The sequence below is a fragment of the Rutidosis leptorrhynchoides genome, chromosome 3 (assembly GCF_046630445.1).
Source record: "Rutidosis leptorrhynchoides isolate AG116_Rl617_1_P2 chromosome 3, CSIRO_AGI_Rlap_v1, whole genome shotgun sequence".
Classification (NCBI taxonomy): Eukaryota; Viridiplantae; Streptophyta; class Magnoliopsida; order Asterales; family Asteraceae; genus Rutidosis; species Rutidosis leptorrhynchoides.
The window spans coordinates 308,986,765-309,006,551 of record NC_092335.1 but is presented as its reverse complement, the minus strand read 5'-3'; the positions used below and the strand labels follow the sequence as shown (position 1 = coordinate 309,006,551).

At 32.7% G+C, this 19,787-nt stretch overlaps 1 non-coding gene across 1 annotated transcript; it reads right to left on the bottom strand.

Moving 5' to 3' along the window:
* Positions 1 to 18,634: 18,634 nt before the first annotated feature.
* Positions 18,635 to 18,741, bottom strand: LOC139903597 (small nucleolar RNA R71). Its single transcript, XR_011778407.1, has one exon. It is a non-coding gene; the product is annotated as a small nucleolar RNA R71 (small nucleolar RNA).
* Between the last annotated feature and the right edge of the window lie 1,046 nt (positions 18,742 to 19,787).

The window sequence follows — 19,787 nt, the reverse complement described above, 5'->3', positions numbered from 1 at the left end:
GTTTGTTAGGCCCAATAGATCTATCTTTCGGATTCGCGTCAATTAGGGTGTCTGTTCCCTAATTCTTAGATTACCAGACTTAATAAAAAGGGGCATATTCGATTTCGATAATTCAACCATAGAATGTAGTTTCACGTACTTGTGTCTATTTTGTAAATCATTTATAAAACCTGCATGTATTCTCATCCCAAAAATATTAGATTTTAAAAGTGGGACTATAACTCACTTTCACAGATTTTTACTTCGTCGGGAAGTAAGACTTGGCCACTGGTTGATTCACGAACCTATAACAATATATACATATATATCAAAGTATGTTTAAAATATATTTACAACACTTTTAATATTTTTTGATGTTTTAAGTTTATTAAGTCAGCTGACCTCATTAGTAACCTACAACTAGTTGTCCACAGTTAGATGTACAGAAATAAATCGATAAATATTATCTGGAATCAATCCACAACCCAGTGTATACGTATCTCAGTATTGATCACAACTCAAACTATATATATTTTGGAATCAACCTCAACCCTGTATAGCTAACTCCAACATTCACATATAGAGTCTCTATGGTTGTTCCGAAATATATATAGATGTGTCGACATGATAGGTCGAAACATTGTATACGTGTCTATGGTATCTCAAAATTACATAATATAAAATACAAGTTGATTAAGTTATGGTTGGAATAGATTTGTTACCAATTTTCACGTAGCTAAAATGAGAAAAATTATCCAATCTTGTTTTACCCATAACTTCTTCATTTTAAATCCGTTTTGAGTGAATCAAATTGATATGGTTTCATATTGAACTCTATTTTATGAATATAAACATAAAAAGTATAGGTTTATAGTCAGAAAAATAAGTTACAAGTCGTTTTTGTAAAGGTAGTCATTTCAGTCGAAAGAACGACGTCTAGATGACCATTTTAGAAAACATACTTCCACTTTGAGTTTAACCATAATTTTTGGATATAGTTTCATGTTCATAATAAAAATCATTTTCTTAGAATAAAAACTTTTAAATAAAAGTTTATCATAGTTTTTAATTAACTAACCCAAAACAGCCCGCGGTGTTACTACGACGGCGTAAATCCGGTTTTACGGTGTTTTTTGTGTTTCCAGGTTTTAAATCATTAAGTTAGCATATCATATAGATATAGAACATGTGTGTAGTTAATTTTAAAAGTCAAGTTATAAGGATTAACTTTTGTTTGCGAACAAGTTTAGAATTAACTAAACTATGTTCTAGTGATTACGAGTTTAAACCTTCGAATAAGATAGTTTTATATATATGAATCGAATGATGTTATGAACATCATTACTACCTCAAGTTTAGTAGGTAAACCTACTGGAAGTGACAAGAAATGATCTAGCTTTAAAGGATCTTGGATGGCTTGAAAGTTCTTGAAGTAGGATCATGACATAAAAACAAGTTCAAGTAAGATTTTTACTCGAATTAAGATAGTTTATAGTTATAGAAATTGAATCAAAGTTTGAATATGAATATTACCTTGAATAAGAAAGATAACCTACTGTATATAACAAAGGTTTCTTGATCTTAGATGATTACTTGGAATGGATTAGAAAGCTTGGAAGTAAATTAGTAAACTTGAAGGGATTTTTGAAGTGTTCTTGAAGTGTTCTTCCTATGATGATTATAGCTTGATTCTTGAAGTTATTTTTTTGATGAAGATGATGATTAACTACTGGAAAAATACGTTCATAATAGTGTGTGTGTGTGTTGAGAGAGAATTAGAAAGAGAATTGGAAGTGAAATGGAGTGAATGATGAGTGGTAATTGGTGAGTGGTGAGTGGGGTTAAAAGGAGTTCTAGTTAGTTGACTAGCTCATGGTAGAAGTTAAAATTGATTAGTCATACATGACATAATCAAGATTGGAATCCCATGCTAGTTCCTATTGGTATATACTCATAGTAAGTACGTTTTGAAGCTGTGTATAATACGGGTAAGAATACGACTAGAATTCTTGATGAAAGAAAAGAATGAAAAAGTAACTGTAACCATTTTCGTTAAGTATGAGTGTTTTGATATATGTCTTGAAGTCTTCCAAAAGTATTTTAATACATCTAAATACACTACATGTATATACATTTTAACTGAGTCATTAAGTCATCGTTAGTCGTTACATGTAAGTGTTGTTTTGAAACCTTTAAGTTAACAATCTCAATTAATGTTGTTAACCCATTGTTTATTATATCTAATGAGTTGTTAAATTATTATATTATCATGATATTATGATATATTAATATATCTTAATATGATATATATACATTTAAATGTCGTTACAACGATAATCGTTACATATATGTCTCGTTTCGAAATCCTTAAGTTAGTAGTCTTGTTTATATGTATATAACTCATTGTTAATATACTTATGGAGATACTTACTTATCATAATCTCATGTTAACCATATGTATATCCATATGTATATCCATATATATATATCGTCATGTCGTTTTTACAAGTTTTAACGTTCGTGAATCTTCGGTCAACTTGGGTGGTCAATTGTCTATATGAAACATATTTCAATTAATCAAGTCTTAACAAGTTTGATTGCTTAACATGTTGGAAACATTTAATCATGTAAATATCAATCTCAATTAATATATATAAACATGGAAAAGTTCGGGTCACTACAGTACCTACCCGTTAAATAAATTTCGTCCCGAAATTTTAAGCTGTTGAAGGTGTTGACGAATCTTCTGGAAATAGATGCGGGTATTTCTTCTTCATCTGATCTTCACGCTCCCAGGTGAACTCGGGTCCTCTACGAGCATTCCATCGAACCTTAACAATTGATATCTTGTTTTGCTTAAGTCTTTTAACCTCACGATCCATTATTTCGACGGGTTCTTCGATGAATTGGAGTTTTTCGTTGATTTGGATTTCATCTAACGGAATAGTGAGATCTTCTTTAGCAAAACATTTCTTCAAATTCGAGACGTGGAAAGTGTTATGTACAACCGCGAGTTGTTGAGGTAACTCAAGTCGGTAAGCTACTGGTCCGACACGATCAATAATCTTGAATGGTCCAATATACCTTGGATTTAATTTCCCTCGTTTACCAAATCGAACAACGCCTTTCCAAGGTGCAACTTTAAGCATGACCATCTCTCCAATTTCAAATTCTATATCTTTTCTTTTAATGTCAGTGTAGCTCTTTTGTCGACTTTGGGCGGTTTTCAACCGTTGTTGAATTTGGATGATCTTCTCGGTAGTTTCTTGTATAATCTCCGGACCCGTAATCTGTCTATCCCCCACTTCACTCCAACAAATCGAAGACCTGCACTTTCTACCATAAAGTGCTTCAAACGGCGCCATCTCAATGCTTGAATGGTAGCTGTTGTTGTAGGAAAATTCTGCTAATGGTAGATGTCGATCCCAACTGTTTCCGAAATCAATAACACATGCTTGTAGCATGTCTTCAAGCGTTTGTATCGTCCTTTCGCTCTGCCCATCAGTTTGTGGATGATAGGCAGTACTCATATCTAGACGAGTTCCTAATGCTTGCTATAATGTCTACCAGAATCTTGAAATAAATCTGCCATCCCTATCAGAGATAATAGAGATTGGTATTCCATTTCTGGAGACGACTTCCTTCAAATACAGTCGTGCTAACTTCTCCATCTTGTCATCTTCTCTTATTGGCAGGAAATGTGTTGATTTGGTGAGACGATCAACTATTACCCAAATAGTATCAAAACCACTTGCAGTCCTTGGCAATTTAGTGATGAAATCCATGGTAATGTTTTCCCATTTCCATTCCGGGATTTCGGGTTGTTGAAGTAGACCTGATGGTTTCTGATGCTCAGCTTTGACCTTAGAACACGTCAAACATTCTCCTACGTATTTAGCAACATCGGCTTTCATACCCGGCCACCAAAAATATTTCTTGAGATCCTTGTACATCTTCCTCGTTCCAGGATGTATTGAGTATCTGGTTTTATGAGCTTCTCTAAGTACCATTTCTCTCATATCTCCAAATTTTGGTACCCAAATCCTTTCAGCCCTATACCGGGTTCCGTCTTCCCGAATATTAAGATGTTTCTCCGATCCTTTGGGTATTTCATCCTTTAAATTTCCCTCTTTTAAAACTCCTTGTTGCACCTCCTTTATTTGAGTAGTAAGGTTATTATGAATCATTATATTCATAGATTTTACTCGAATGGGTTCTCTGTCCTTCCTGCTCAAGGCATCGGCTACCACATTTGCCTTCCCCGGGTGGTAACGAATCTCAAAGTCGTAATCATTCAATAATTCAATCCACCTACGCTGCCTCATATTCAGTTGTTTCTGATTAAATATGTGTTGAAGACTTTTGTGGTCGGTATATATAATACTTTTGACCCCATATAAGTAGTGCCTCCAAGTCTTTAATGCAAAAACAACCGCGCCTAATTCCAAATCATGCGTCGTATAATTTTGTTCGTGAATCTTCAATTGTCTAGACGCATAAGCAATCACCTTCGTTCGTTGCATTAATACACAACCGAGACCTTGCTTTGATGCGTCACAATAAATCACAAAATCATCATTCCCTTCAGGCAATGACAATATATGTGCCGTAGTTAGCTTTTTCTTCAATAACTAAAACGCTTTCTCTTGTTCATCATTCCATTCAAATTTCTTCCCTTTATGCGTTAATGCAGTCAAGGGTTTTGCTATTCTGGAAAAGTCTTGGATGAACCTTCTGTAGTAACCAGCTAGTCCTAAAAACTGGCGTATGTGTTTCGGAGTTTTTGGGGTTTCCCACTTTTCAACAGTTTCTATCTTTGCCGGATCCACCTTAATACCTTCTTTGTTCACTATGTGACCGAGGAATTGAACTTCTTCCAACCAAAATGCACACTTTGAAAACTCAGCGTACAATTCTTCCTTCCTCAATACTTCTAACACCTTTCTCAAATGTTCACCGTGTTCTTGGTCATTCTTTGAGTAAATAAGTATGTCATCAATGAAAACAATGACAAACTTGTCAAGGTATGGTCCACACACTCGGTTCATAAGGTCCATGAACACAGCTGGTGTATTAGTTAAACCAAACGGCATGACCATAAACTCGTAATGAAAGTAACGTGTTCCGAAAGCAGTCTTTGGAATATCATCTTCTTTCACCCGCATTTGATGATACCCGGAATGTAAGTCAATCTTTGAATAAACAGACGAGCCTTGTAGTTGATCAAATAAGTCATCGATTCTCGGTAGTGGGTAGCGGTTCTTGATGGTAAGTTTGTTCAACTCTCGGTAGTCGATACACAATCTGAATGTACCATCTTTCTTCTTGACAAACAAAACAGGAGCTCCCCACGGTGATGTGCTTGGTCGAATGAAACCACGCTCTAAAATTTCTTGTAATTGGCTTTGCAGTTCTTTAATCTTGCTGGGTGCGAGTCTGTAAGGAGCACGAGCTATTGGTGCAGCTCCTGGTACAAGATCTATTTGAAATTCAACGGATCGCTGTGGGGGTAATCCCGGTAATTCTTTCGGAAATACATCGGGAAATTCTTTTGCAATGGGAACATCATTGATGCTCTTTTCTTCAGTTTGTACTTTCTTGACGTGTGCTAGAACAGCATAGCAACCTTTTCTTATTAGTTTTTTGTGCCTTCAAATTACTAATAATATGTAGCTTCGTGTTGCCCTTTTCTCCGTACACAATTAAGGGTTTTCCTTTTTCTCGTATAATTCGAATTGCATTTTTGTAACAAACGATCTCTGCTTTCACTTCTTTCAACCAGTCCATACCGATTATCACATCAAAACTCCCTAACTCTACTGGTATCAAATCAATCTTAAATGTTTCGCTAACCAGTTTAATTTCTCGATTCCGACATATATTATCTGCTGAAATTAATTTACCATTTGCTAATTCGAGTAAAAATTTACTATCCAAAGGTGTCAATGGACAACTTAATTTAGCACAAAAATCTCTACTCATATAGCTTCTATCCGCACCCAAATCAAATAAAACGTAAGCAGATTTATTGTCAATAAGAAACGTACCCGTAACAAGCTCCGGGTCTTCCTGTGCCTCTGCCGCATTAATATTGAAAACTCTTCCACGGTCTTGTCCATTCGTGTTCTCCTGGTTCGGGAAATTTCTAATAATGTGACCCGGTTTTCCACATTTATAACAAACTACATTGGCATAACTTGCTCCGACACTACTTGCTCCGCCATTACTCGTTTCGACACCATTTGTTCCTTTCGTTCTATTAACCCCTGGTCCGTAGACCTCACACTTTGCCGCGCTATGACCATTTCTTTTACACTTGTTGCAAAATTTGGTGCAGAACCCCGAGTGATACTTTTCACACCTTTGGCATAGCTGCTTCTGATTGTTGTTTTTGTTACGGTTATTATTGTTGTTGGGATGATTGTTGTAGTTGCTGTTGTTGTTGTTGTTGTTGTTGTTGTTGGGCCGTTTGTTGTAGTTGCAATTGATGTTGTGATTGTTGGGATAATTGTTGCGATTATTGTTGTAATTGCTGTTGTTGTTGTTGTATTGGTGATTCTTATCACCGTTTTCTTCCCACTTTCTTTTGACTTGCTTCACATTGGCCTCTTCAGCAGTCTGTTCTTTAATTATTTCTTCAATCTGGTTCACTAGTTTGTGAGCCATTCTACATGCCTGTTGTATGGAGGCGGGCTCGTTTTAACTTATATCTTCTTGGATTCTTTCAGGTAATCCTTTCACAAACGCGTCGATCTTCTCTTCCTCATCTTCGAATGCTCCCGGACACAATAGGCACAATTCTGTGAATCGTCTTTCGTACGTAGTAATATCAAATCCTTGGGTTCGTAACCCTCTAAGTTCTGTCTTGAGCTTATTGACCTCAGTTCTGGGATGGTACTTCTCGTTCATCAAGTGCTTGAATGCTGACCACGGTAGTGCGTACGCATCATCTTGTCCCACTTGCTCTAGATAGGTATTCCACCATGTTAACGCAGAACCTGTGAAGGTATGCGTAGCGTACTTCACTTTGTCCTCTTCAGTACACTTACTTATGGCAAACACCGATTCGACCTTCTCGATCCACCGTTTCAATCCGATCGGTCCTTCGGTTCCATCAAATTCCAAAGGTTTGCAGGCAGTGAATTCTTTGTAGGTGCATCCTACACGATTTCCTGTACTGCCAGATCCAAGGTTATTGTTGGTATGTAGCGCAGCCTGTACTGCGGCTATGTTTAAAGCTAGAAAAGTACGGAATTCCTCTTCATTCATATTCACGGTGTGTCGAGTAGTCGGTGCCATTTCCTTCAAAATAGTCAAATGGAACAAGTTAATCATACAGAATATTAAGTGTAGTTAATAGTATTTCGTAGCATAATATGAACTCATTTATAAAAGCTTTTTCTTCATATTAGCGTTTTATAAGTTTAAATTCGGGTAGTACCTACCCGTTAAGTTCATACTTAGTAGCTAATATACAATTCAACTACTACAATTCTATATGAAAAACTGATTGTAATAATATTTCGCGTTCAAACTTTTATACAATATTTTACAAACTTACAATACCGCTTATTTTACATAAAGCATGAAATATAGCACACAATAACTTTGACACAAGATAGTTGTGAAGATAATTCTAGCTAGTACACAAGTCGTTCAGCAAAGGCAATAAAGACACGTAATTCATACGTCCAGAAACAAGTCATGCATTCTGGTTTTACTAGGACTACTTCCCATCCTTTGTCTTGTAAAACATAACCGTTATGGCCGTTGATAAGACAACGTGTTGTAACGTCGTCAAAGGGACGAGGGTTACGTAATGACCAACAGTCTCGTAATAACCTAAAAGCCTCATTTCTTACCCCAATTACCGACTCCGTCACTTGTGGGAACGTTTTGTTTAATAGTTGTAGCCCGATGTTCTTGTTCTCACTTTGGTGAGAAGCGAACATTACTAACCCGTAAGCATAACATGCTTCTTTATGTTGCATGTTAGCCGCTTTTTTCTAAATCACGAAGTCCTATATTCGGATATACTGAGTCAAAATAATTTCTTAACCCGTTGCGTAAAATAGCATTTGGGTTCCCCGCAATATATGCGTCAAATTAAACACATCGTAACTTATGGATTTACCAATGTGATATCCCCCATCTTTCGAACAAAAGCCTTTTATAAACCAAGGCATTCTTGGAACGTTCTTCGAATGTCTTACAAACTGATCTCGCCTTAAATAGTTGTGCCGAGGAATTCTGACCGACTCTAGACAAGATTTCATCAATCATGTCTCCGGGTAGGTCTCTTAAAATATTGGGTTGTCTATCCATTTTGTGTTTTTTATACTGTAAAATAGACAAGAGTTAGATTCATAAAAAAAAAATACTTATTAATACAAGCAATTTTTACATATATCATAAAGCATAAGCACACTATATTACATATATTACACCACACGAATACAACTATCTTATTCCGACTCGCTCATTTCTTCTTGTTCAGTTTTGGTTCGTTTTGCCAAGTTTCTAGGGATATATGATGTTCCCCTAATACGAGCCGTCGTTGTCCACATTGGTTTAGAAAAACCTGGTGGTTTAGAGGTTCCCGGGTCATTGTTACAACTTAAGGACTTCGGGGGTTGACGATACATATAAAGTTCATCGGGGTTGGAATTAGATTTCTCTATTTTTATGCCCTTTCCCTTATTATTTTCTTTTGCCTTTTTAAATTCAGTTGGGGTAATTTCTATAACATCATCGGAATTCTCGTCGGAATCCGATTCATCGGAGAATTGGTAATCCTCCCAATATTTTGCTTCCTTGGCGGAAACACCATTGACCATAATTAACCTTGGTCGGTTGGTTGAGGATTCTCTTTTACTTAACCGTTTTATTATTTCCCCCACCGGTTCTATTTCTTCTTCCGGTTCCGATTCTTCTTCCGGTTCCGATTCTTCTTCCGGTTCCGACTCTTCTTCCGGTTCCTCTTCGGGAACTTGTGAATCAGTCCACGAATCATTCCAATTTATATTTGACTCTTCATTATTATTAGGTGAGTCAATGGGACTTGTTCTAGAGGTAGACATCTATCACATAATATCAAACACGTTAAGAGATTAATATATCACATAATATTCATATGTTAAAAATATATAGTTCCCAACAAAAATGTTAAGCAATCATTTTTAAAGAAAACACGATCGAAGTCCAGACTCACTAATGCATCCTAACAAACTCGATAAGACACACTAATGCAAATTTTCTGGTTCTCTAAGACCAACGCTCTGATACCAACTGAAATGTCCCGTTCTTATTGATTAAAAACGTTCCATATTAATTGATTTCGTTGCGAGGTTTTGACATTTATATGAGACGTTTTTCAAAGACTGCATTCATTTTTAAAACAAACCATAACCTTTATTTCATAAATAAAGGTTTAAAAAGCTTTACGTAGATTATCAAATAATGATAATCTAAAATATCCTGTTTACACACGACCATTACATAATGGTTTACAATAGAAATATGTTACATCGAAATCAGTTTCTTGAATGCAGTTTTTACACAATATCATACAAACATGGACTCCAAATCTTGTCCTTATTTTAGTATGCAACAGCGGAAGCTCTTAGTATTCACCTGAGAATAAACATGCTTTAAACGTTAACAAAAATGTTGGAGAGTTATAGGTTTAACCTATATGTATCAAATCATAACAATAGACCACAAGATTTCATATTTCAATACACATCCCATACATAGAGATAAAAATCATTCATATGGTGAACACCTGGTAACCGACATTAACAAGATGCATATATATAAGAATATCCCCATCATTCCGGGACACCCTTCGGATATGATATAAATTTCGAAGTACTAAAGCATCCGGTACTTTGGATGGGGTTTGTTAGGCCCAATAGATCTATCTTTAGGATTCGCGTCAATTAGGGTGTCTGTTCCCTAATTCTTAGATTACCAGACTTAATAAAAAGGGGCATATTCGATTTCGATAATTCAACCATAGAATGTAGTTTCACGTACTTGTGTCTATTTTGTAAATCATTTATAAAACCTGCATGTATTCTCATCCCAAAAATATTAGATTTTAAAAGTGGGACTATAACTCACTTTCACAGATTTTTACTTCGTCGGGAAGTAAGACTTGGGCACTGGTTGATTCACGAACCTATAACAATATATACATATATATCAAAGTATGTTTAAAATATATTTACAACACTTTTAATATTTTTTGATGTTTTAAGTTTATTAAGTCAGCTGTCCTCGTTAGTTACCTACAACTAGTTGTCCACAGTTAGATGTACAGAAATAAATCGATAAATATTATCTTGAATCAATCCACGACCCAGTGTATACGTATCTCAGTATTGATCACAACTCAAACTATATATATTTTGGAATCAACCTCAACCCTGTATAGCTAACTCCAACATTCACATATAGAGTGTCTATGGTTGTTCTGAAATATATATAGATGTGTCGACATGATAGGTCGAAACATTGTATACGTGTCTATGGTATCTCAAAATTACATAATATACAATACAAGTTGATTAAGTTATGGTTGGAATAGATTTGTTACCAATTTTCACGTAGCTTAAATGAGAAAAATTATCCAATCTTGTTTTACCCATAACTTCTTCATTTTAAATCCGTTTTGAGTGAATCAAATTGCTATGGTTTCATATTGAACTCTATTTTATGAATCTAAACAGAAAAAGTATAGGTTTATAGTCAGAAAAATAAGTTACAAGTCGTTTTTGTAAATGTAGTCATTTCAGTCGAAAGAACGACGTCTAGATGACCATTTTAGAAAACATACTTCCACTTTGAGTTTAACCATAATTTTTGGATATGGTTTCATGTTCATAATAAAAATCATTTTCTCAGAATAACAACTTTTAAATCAAAGTTTATCATAGTTTTTAATTAACTAACCCAAAACAGCCCGCGGTGTTACTACGACGGCGTAAATCCGGTTTTACGATGTTTTTCGTGTTTCCAGGTTTTAAATCATTAAGTTAGCATATAATATAGATATAGAACATGTGTGTAGTTAATTTTAAAAGTCAAGTTAGAAGGATTAACTTTTGTTTGCGAACAAGTTTAGAATTAACTAAACTATGTTCTAGTGATTACGAGTTTAAACCTTCGAATAAGATAGTTTTATATATATGAATCGAATGATGTTATGAACATCATTACTACCTCAAGTTTAGTAGGTAAACCTACTGGAAGTGACAAGAAATGATCTAGCTTTAAAGGATCTTGGATGGCTTGAAAGTTCTTGAAGTAGGATCATGACACAAAAACAAGTTCAAGTAAGATTTTTACTCGAATTAAGATAGTTTATAGTTATAGAAATTGAATCAAAGTTTGAATATGAATATTAGCTTGAATAAAAAAGATAACCTACTGTATATAACAAAGGTTTCTTGATCTTAGATGATTACTTGGAATGGATTAGAAAGCTTGGAAATAAATTAGTAAACTTGAAGGGATTTTTGAAGTGTTCTTGAAGTGTTCTTCCTATGATGATTATAGCTTGATTCTTGAAGTGATTTTTTGATGAAGATGATGATTAACTACTGGAAAAATACATTCATAATAGAGTGTGTGTGTGTTGAGAGAGAATTAGAAAGAGAATTGGAAGTGAAATGGAGTGAATGTTGAGTGGTAATTGGTGAGTGGTGAGTGGGGTTAAAAGGAGTTCTAGTTAGTTGACTAGCTCATGGTATAAGTTAAAATTGATTAGTCATACATGACATAATCAAGAGTGGAATCCCATGCTAGTTCCTATTGGTATATACTCATAGTAAGTACGTTTTGAAGCTGTGTATAATACGGGTAAGAATACGACTAGAATTCTTGATGAAAGAAAAGAATGGAAAAGTAACTGTAACCATTTTCGTTAAGTATGAGTGTTTTGATATATGTCTTGAAGTCTTCCAAAAGTATTTTAATACATCTAAATACACTACATGTATATACATTTTAACTGAGTCGTTAAGTCATCGTTAGTCGTTACATGTAAGTGTTGTTTTGAAACCTTTAAGTTAACGATCTCAATTAATGTTGTTAACCCATTGTTTATTATATCTAATGAGATGTTAAATTATTATATTATCATGATATTATGATATATTAATATATCTTAATATGATATATATACATTTAAATGTCGTTACAACGATAATCGTTACATATATGTCTCGTTTCAAAATCCTTAAGTTAGTAGTCTTGTTTATATGTATATAACTCATTGTTAATATACTTATGGAGATACTTACTTATCATAATCTCATGTTAACCATATGTATATCCATATATATATATATCATCATGTCGTTTTTACAAGTTTTAATGTTCGTGAATCGCCGGTCAACTTGGGTGGTCAATTGTCTATATGAAACATATTTCAATTAATCAAGTCTTAACAAGTTTGATTGCTTAACATGTTGAAAACATTTAATCATGTAAATATCAATCTCAATTAATATATATAAACATGGAAAAGTTCGGGTCACTACATAATATATATAGATATATATATTATTTTGTGTTATGTGAACATTTGTATTCATATTTTAAGTTATACGTTTCTACGTGTCGCGGATTTCTATCACGGCGATTCTTTTCGGTTTTTAAACCAACAGTCGAGCTTTTGGGATTTTTAAGTCCTAAATATTTTAAATATGATATTTTAAGATCATATAATTATATATAGTATTTATATTTATTTTTCGTCGAGTAGTTGTTATCTCTCCGAATTTTTAATCCCGTAAGCTTGTTTTCGCGTTTCAGGTTTTGTTCGGGCTTTCGGGCCATAGGGAATTAAACTTTTAGCAAGATGGGCTAGTGGGGCCCACTCCACACCCCACCATTCGGCCGAAACCAAGAGGGGAAGGAGTATACTCCCCATTTTTCTTTTTTTGGCATTTCATTCTACAAATTCTAATTTTATAAAACCCTAATTATCACTTTATGCTCTCTCCTCTCCTCCCTCCTTGTGCCGTCGCCCCACACCCACAAAAACATCATCATCATCATTCAAACAAGCTTGGATCATCAATTGATTTACATAAACCCGTTCTACTAATCATCCTCTACACGAATCAATCACTTGTTTCTCGATTAGGGTATAAATCCTAACCCTAGAATTTTTAATTTTTCAATACTTTTCTGTTTTTGATGCTTATTTTGATAGTATGTTAGTTATTTGTTATTGTTATGATGATTGTATGCGTAGAATTGCTCAAAAACACATGTTTTCGGTTTGATTTGATTGGGACAGCAGCTATTTCATTTTTTTCTGATATTGTGACTGTTATAAAAGTGAAAATAAAGTAGTTAGATGAGTTCCTCTCATTAATACATTAATTTTAGACTCCGGATTCATGTCATTTCGATTCCCGGAGCCCTAGATAGGATTAAAATGGTATTTTATCAAGATTGAAATGTGATATTGATATGAACCAGGTTTGGTCCGACTTTGTGACCATCTTTGGTGTCTTTAGGGTGTGTTAGGGTGTTAGGATTGATGATGGGATGAACTTTCATGTTCGGATCATCTAAATCCGAGCCACGAATCACCCGTTATGGCTAAAACACGTTTTTAAATGAATTGAAGTTCCAAGTGGTGTAATGGCTGATCATCATGACTTGAGTACTGTTCTTGGTGTGTTCTTGAGTGCACCAAAGTGTCGGGTGGTTTTATTAGCTGGAGATATATATAAGGCTCGCCAAAAATCGACACCCGGGGCTCAAGATACGACCCGATGAACTTTTAATTTAAAACTTATGGTATATAAATAATGATTTTCATTATTATTAAATTACTTATGATATAAAAAGTAATTATTATAATTTAATACTTATGATATATATTTATTATGTCATTTAATTATTACTTATGATTTAATTAACATTTTAATTAAACTTATGATTAATAATACTTTTATTATTAATGGAAAATACTTATGATAAGTGTTAAACTTATATTATAAGATTACTATCATAAGACTTATAATAAGGATTAATTAATTATTTAAATATTATAAGGCTTAGTTATTATTTAATTATAATTTAATTATTAAATACTTATGATTTAATGATTATAATTAGAAACTTATGATATGATTAATAATTCATTATGATATGATATGATTTAATTAATAATACTTATGATATGATTTAAAATTTATTATTAATTAATAATACTTATATTATGACTAATATTTAAGTAATTAATTAAATACTTATGTTATATTAATTATATCATTTAAACTTATATTAACTTTAATAATTCATTTTAATTTAATTAAACTTATGTTATGACATATTTATACATATTTAACTTTAATAAACATTATAACTTACATTATTATAATTTACACTTTTAAAATTAACGTTGACTATGTCTGACCAAGGTTGACTTTTGAGTTGACTTTGACTTTCAGGTGACCTTTGTTGACTTTCTAATTAAGGAAACTTTCCTAACTTATAAACTTTCCAAAAATAGCAACTTTCTAAATTTGGAAACTTTCCAAAAATAGAAACTTTCCTAAAATAGAAACTTTCCTAAAATAGAAACTTTCCAAAAATGGAAACCTGCTAAAAATAGAAACTTTCTAAAAATAGAAAGCGTGTGTCCGTACGCTGTTCCGATCAAACCGATTGATTATGCTAAAAACGAACATATATTTCATAGCATTATCCCTCAAGAAAGACAAGCTTTTAGTTGCAATTGTTCTATTTACAAGTGATATTCGTTTAAATAATAAAAGGTGAAGACAAAAGACAGATTCGACGAATTAAAGACGCAAACAACAAAAAGCTAAAAAGTACAAAGTACAATCAAAGTGGTTCAAATTATTGATGAGAAACATCAAAAAGTTACAAGAGTACGAGCCGCGAAACGCAAAGTACAAGATATTAAATAGTACGAAAGGACGTTTGAAAATCCGGAACCGGGACCAGAGTCAACTCTCAACGCTCGACGCAACGGACTAAAAATTACAAGCCAACTATGCACATAAATATAATATAATATATAAATAATTCTTAAAATTATATATATATTATATTTATTTATTAAAACCGTCGGCAAATAAAAAACAAAAGTATGTGAGCTATAAAAGAAGGCCATGCGATCGCATGGCCAGGAAGACCAAAAACCATGCGATCGCATGGTGCACAGAATCAGCTCAGGTCCTATAAATTTCACGTGTTTTGGCCGAATTTTTTACACTTTTTCAATCTCTCTCTCTCTTACAGATATATATATATATATATATATATATATATATATATATATATATATATATATATATATATATATATATATATTATAATTTTAATTTTAATCTTAATTTAAGATTAATAATAATAAGGGTATGTTAGCGAATGTTGTAAGTGTGTAAGTCGAAATTCTGTCCGTGTAACGCTACGCTATTATTAATCATTGTAAGTTATGTTCAACCTTTTTAAATTAATGTCTCGTAGCTAAGTTATTATTATGCTTATTTAAATTGAAGTAATCGTGATGTTGGGCTAAAATATTAAAGACGGGGTAATTGGGCTTTGTACCATAATTGGGGTTTGGACAAAAGAACGACACTTGTGGAAATTAGACTATGGGCTATTAATGGGCTTTATATTTGTTTAATTGAATGATAGTTCGTTAATTTAATATAAAGATTTATAATTTGACGTATTTATATATAACCAATTACGCTTGACTGGGTATGATGGACGGGATATTTATAAGTACTAATAATCGTTCATTTGACCGGACACGGGAATGGATTAGTAGTCAATGGACTCATTAAAACAGGGGTGAATTATGTACAAGGACACTTGGTGTAATTGATAATAAAGTATTAAAACCTTATTACAGTTTAAGTCCCCAATTAGTTGGAATATTTGACTTCGAATATAAGGATAATTTGACGAGGACACTCGCACTTTATATTTATGACCGATGGACTGTTATGGACAAAAACCAGATGGACATATTGAATAATCCAGGACAAAGGACAATTAACCCATGGTAATAAACTAAAATCAACACGTCAAACATCATGATTACGGAAGTTTAAATAAGCATAATTCCTTTATTTCATATTTCATCGCACTTTTATTTACTGTCATTTTATTTAATTGCACTTTTAATTATCGTACTTTTTAATTATCGCAATTTTATTTATTGTCATTTTATTTATCGCACTTTAATTTATCGCACTTTAATTATTGTTATTTACTTTACGCTTTAAATTAAGTTATATTTATTTTTAATATTTTACATTAGGTTATAACTGCGACTTAAGACATAAAATCGAGAAACCGGTCATTAAACGGTAAAAACCCCCTTTTATAATAATAATAATACTACTTATATTTATATATATATTTATACAAATATAGTTTTTAAAAATATAGCGTTAAACTTGGCTAGTTCCCTGTGGACGAACCGGACTTACTAAAAACTACACTACTGTACGATTAGGTACACTGGCTATAAGTGTTGTAGCAAGGTTTAGGAATATTCACTCTATAAATAAATAAATAAATAGTGTAAAATTGTATCGTATTTAATAGTATTTTGGAATAAAAATTAATAGTATTTTGTACCCCTTCGCTTTAACATCAAGTATTTTTGGTGCCGCTGCCGGGGAACAACTTAAACGCCGAAAGCGAAACGCTATAAAAAAGATTTTTACTAAGTTTTAATTTCTTTTTGTAAAAATACATTTTAAATATTAAAAATACAAAAATATAAAAAGAAAAACAAAATATATATATATATATATTTTTTTTAAGAGTTGTTCAAAATATATAAAATTATAAAGTATTTTTATTTCTATTTTAGTTTTTAAATATAAGTTTTATTTAATTTATATAAATATTTTATATAAATATAAAAACAGAAAAAAATATAAAATTAAAAAAATAATCGGGCCCAACTGTAGCGGCACATCAGCTGGCCTGGATCCACAACTCATGCGACCGCATGAACCCATAGGCTAAAACTCATGCGACCGCATGAGACAGTCTGACATGCTGGAATGAACCTGGTACTGCATTAATTACGGAGTATAATTTAATTATTATTATTATAAACCCTAATTAGGGTTAATAATTAAATTAATTAATTTTAGTTTTAATTAATTTGTAATATTTAGTTTTAATTAGTTTTATTAATTATAAATTAATATTTTTATAAAATAAATAATATAAAAATAATATTTTTATAAAAAAATAGTATTTTTATAACATTAAGCCTATTTTTATATTTTGTATATTTTTAATCGTTAAAGCGTAATTTTTCGTTCATAATTAGTTCGTAACTTAGTATTTTCCCTTAAGTGCTTTTTCTTTAGACTAAGATTTAGGTGCTTTAGAATTTTACGACGTCGCTTATCGCTTTAGTATTTAATATATTTTAGTGCCTTTTTAAGTTATTACAGTTTGGGATATAGAATTCCTTTTAAGCTTTAATACCTTTAGACGCAAGTTTTAATATTTAGTTTTTAGAATTCTAAGTTTCGACGCTTTATTTTCTTATTTTTATTTTTCGACTGTTTGTTTTTCGACATTTGTTTTTCGACGCTTATTTTTCGACCTTTTCCGACGCAATCTTTTTCTTTCTTATTTCTCGCCGCTCTAGTTTCTAGGATATAGAATTTTCTTTATTTTATTTTAAAATTTCAACGAAAAATTATTTTAAGCGGTTAAATTGATAGACATCCAAAAATTTTCTGGTTCGTAGTAATAGTTGGATTTGTTAGTGGCGAGTTGTGGGCTTCCGATTTAAAGGGTCCTGGCTACCTGCTGCATCTATTGGCTATTCGAAACGTGGGCAAAAATCAGAAAAGTCTCTTAATTTGATAACTTATATAATTTTTATTTTTATAACTAATAGGACATTCAGTGAATGCACCGAGCAAAACATTCACCACCTTTTATACGTTCACCACCTGTAACTCGATCAAGACATCTAGCCAATATTGTCGCCATTAATTTTTCTTTAGAATCGTCATCAAGTCGACCAAGTACTCCAATTCAAATTTTTGATAATCCATTTTTTGAACCCGACCTCACAATTGAGAATCCGGAGGATATTCAGGGACAATTCAGAGATCCTGAACCATTAATCTTTCCTCCGGAACCACCAATCATTTAAACAGAGATTGTCGAGGAACAAACCATTAAATCAGAATCCTCTAGTGATTCAGATTCAACAAATTCAATCATGGAAAATCTGGAACCTCTAAGTATGGAAGACCGAATGAGGGCTAAACGCACTAGCCAAGGTCACGCAATTACTCAACCAGACATTAATGCACCAGATTATGAAATCAAAGAACAAATCCTACACATGGTAACTAATCAATGCCAATTTAGTGGTGCGCCGAAGGAAGATCCAAACGAACATCTTCGTACCTTTAATAGGATCTGTATTCTATTTAAAATCCGAGAAGTTGAGGATGAACAGATCTATCTCATGTTATTTCCCTAGACTTTAAAGGGAGAAGCCAAAGATTGGTTAGAATCGTTACCTGAAGGGGCGATTGATACATGGGATGTTTTAGTTGAAAATTTTCTTAAACAATTTTTTCCGGCATCTAAAGCCGTGAGACTTCAAGGAGAAATTTTTACGTTCACACAGAAGCCAAATGAAACTCCATATGAGGCATGGACAAGATTTGGAAAGTTATTAAGAGGATGTCCGCAACATGGTTTAGACACTTATCAAATAGTACAAATATTCTATCAAGGATGCGACATCACTACAAGAAAAGACATCGATATAGCAGCTGGTGGTTCCATTATGAAGAAAACCGCAACTGAAGCTTATAAAATTATTGATAACACTGCTTCCCACTCACATGAGTGGCATCAAGAAAAAGATATCGTTAGATCGTCTAAAGCGGCTAGAGCCGATTCTAGCCATGACTTTGATTCCATTTCTGCAAAGATAGATGCTGTCGAGAGACGAATGGAAAAGATGACTAAAGATATTCACTCAATAAGAATTAGTTGTGAGCAGTGTGGAGGACCATATTTGACAAAAGACTGTCTCAGTATTGAACAAACAATAAAATAAAGAGAGAATGTTTCATACATTAACCAAAGGCCTAGAAATAATTATTAAAATAATTATCAACCTCCAAGACCAATCTAAAATCAAAATCAGAATTATAACCGAAATTTTCCACACAACTGTAATGACCCAGAATTTTCAGACCAAATTATACTTATGAGATTAATATTTACATAAATTAAACCATACCAACATGATAAGCAATCCAAATTGTTGAGACTTGTGTTTTTGAAAAGAGTTTTACACAACGTTTGACCTTCCAATATGACCGATGATATCACGAACTATATAACATACGATAATTATACGTTTGTGTATATATATATGTATTTATATATATTTAACATGATCTAAGGATGGTTTAACATCTCATTGTGTACTAATGACAATGAGTTATAAGTATATTTTGAAACTACTAACTTAAGTTTTCAAAACGATAACGTTACGTAACATTCTTTGATATATATACTTATAATCTATAATGCTTATACATGTATCGTATATATAATGTATTTAATCACTTTTTAAGGACTTAAATACATAAAACAATATAAGTATATTCACAAAAGATAGCTATATTTGAATTCTCGTTCCGTTTCCTCAAGATTTCTATACGTATATCTAGGGTATATGTACCCGTATCATACCCAGCTTCTATACATATTTACTATTGGTATATACACAT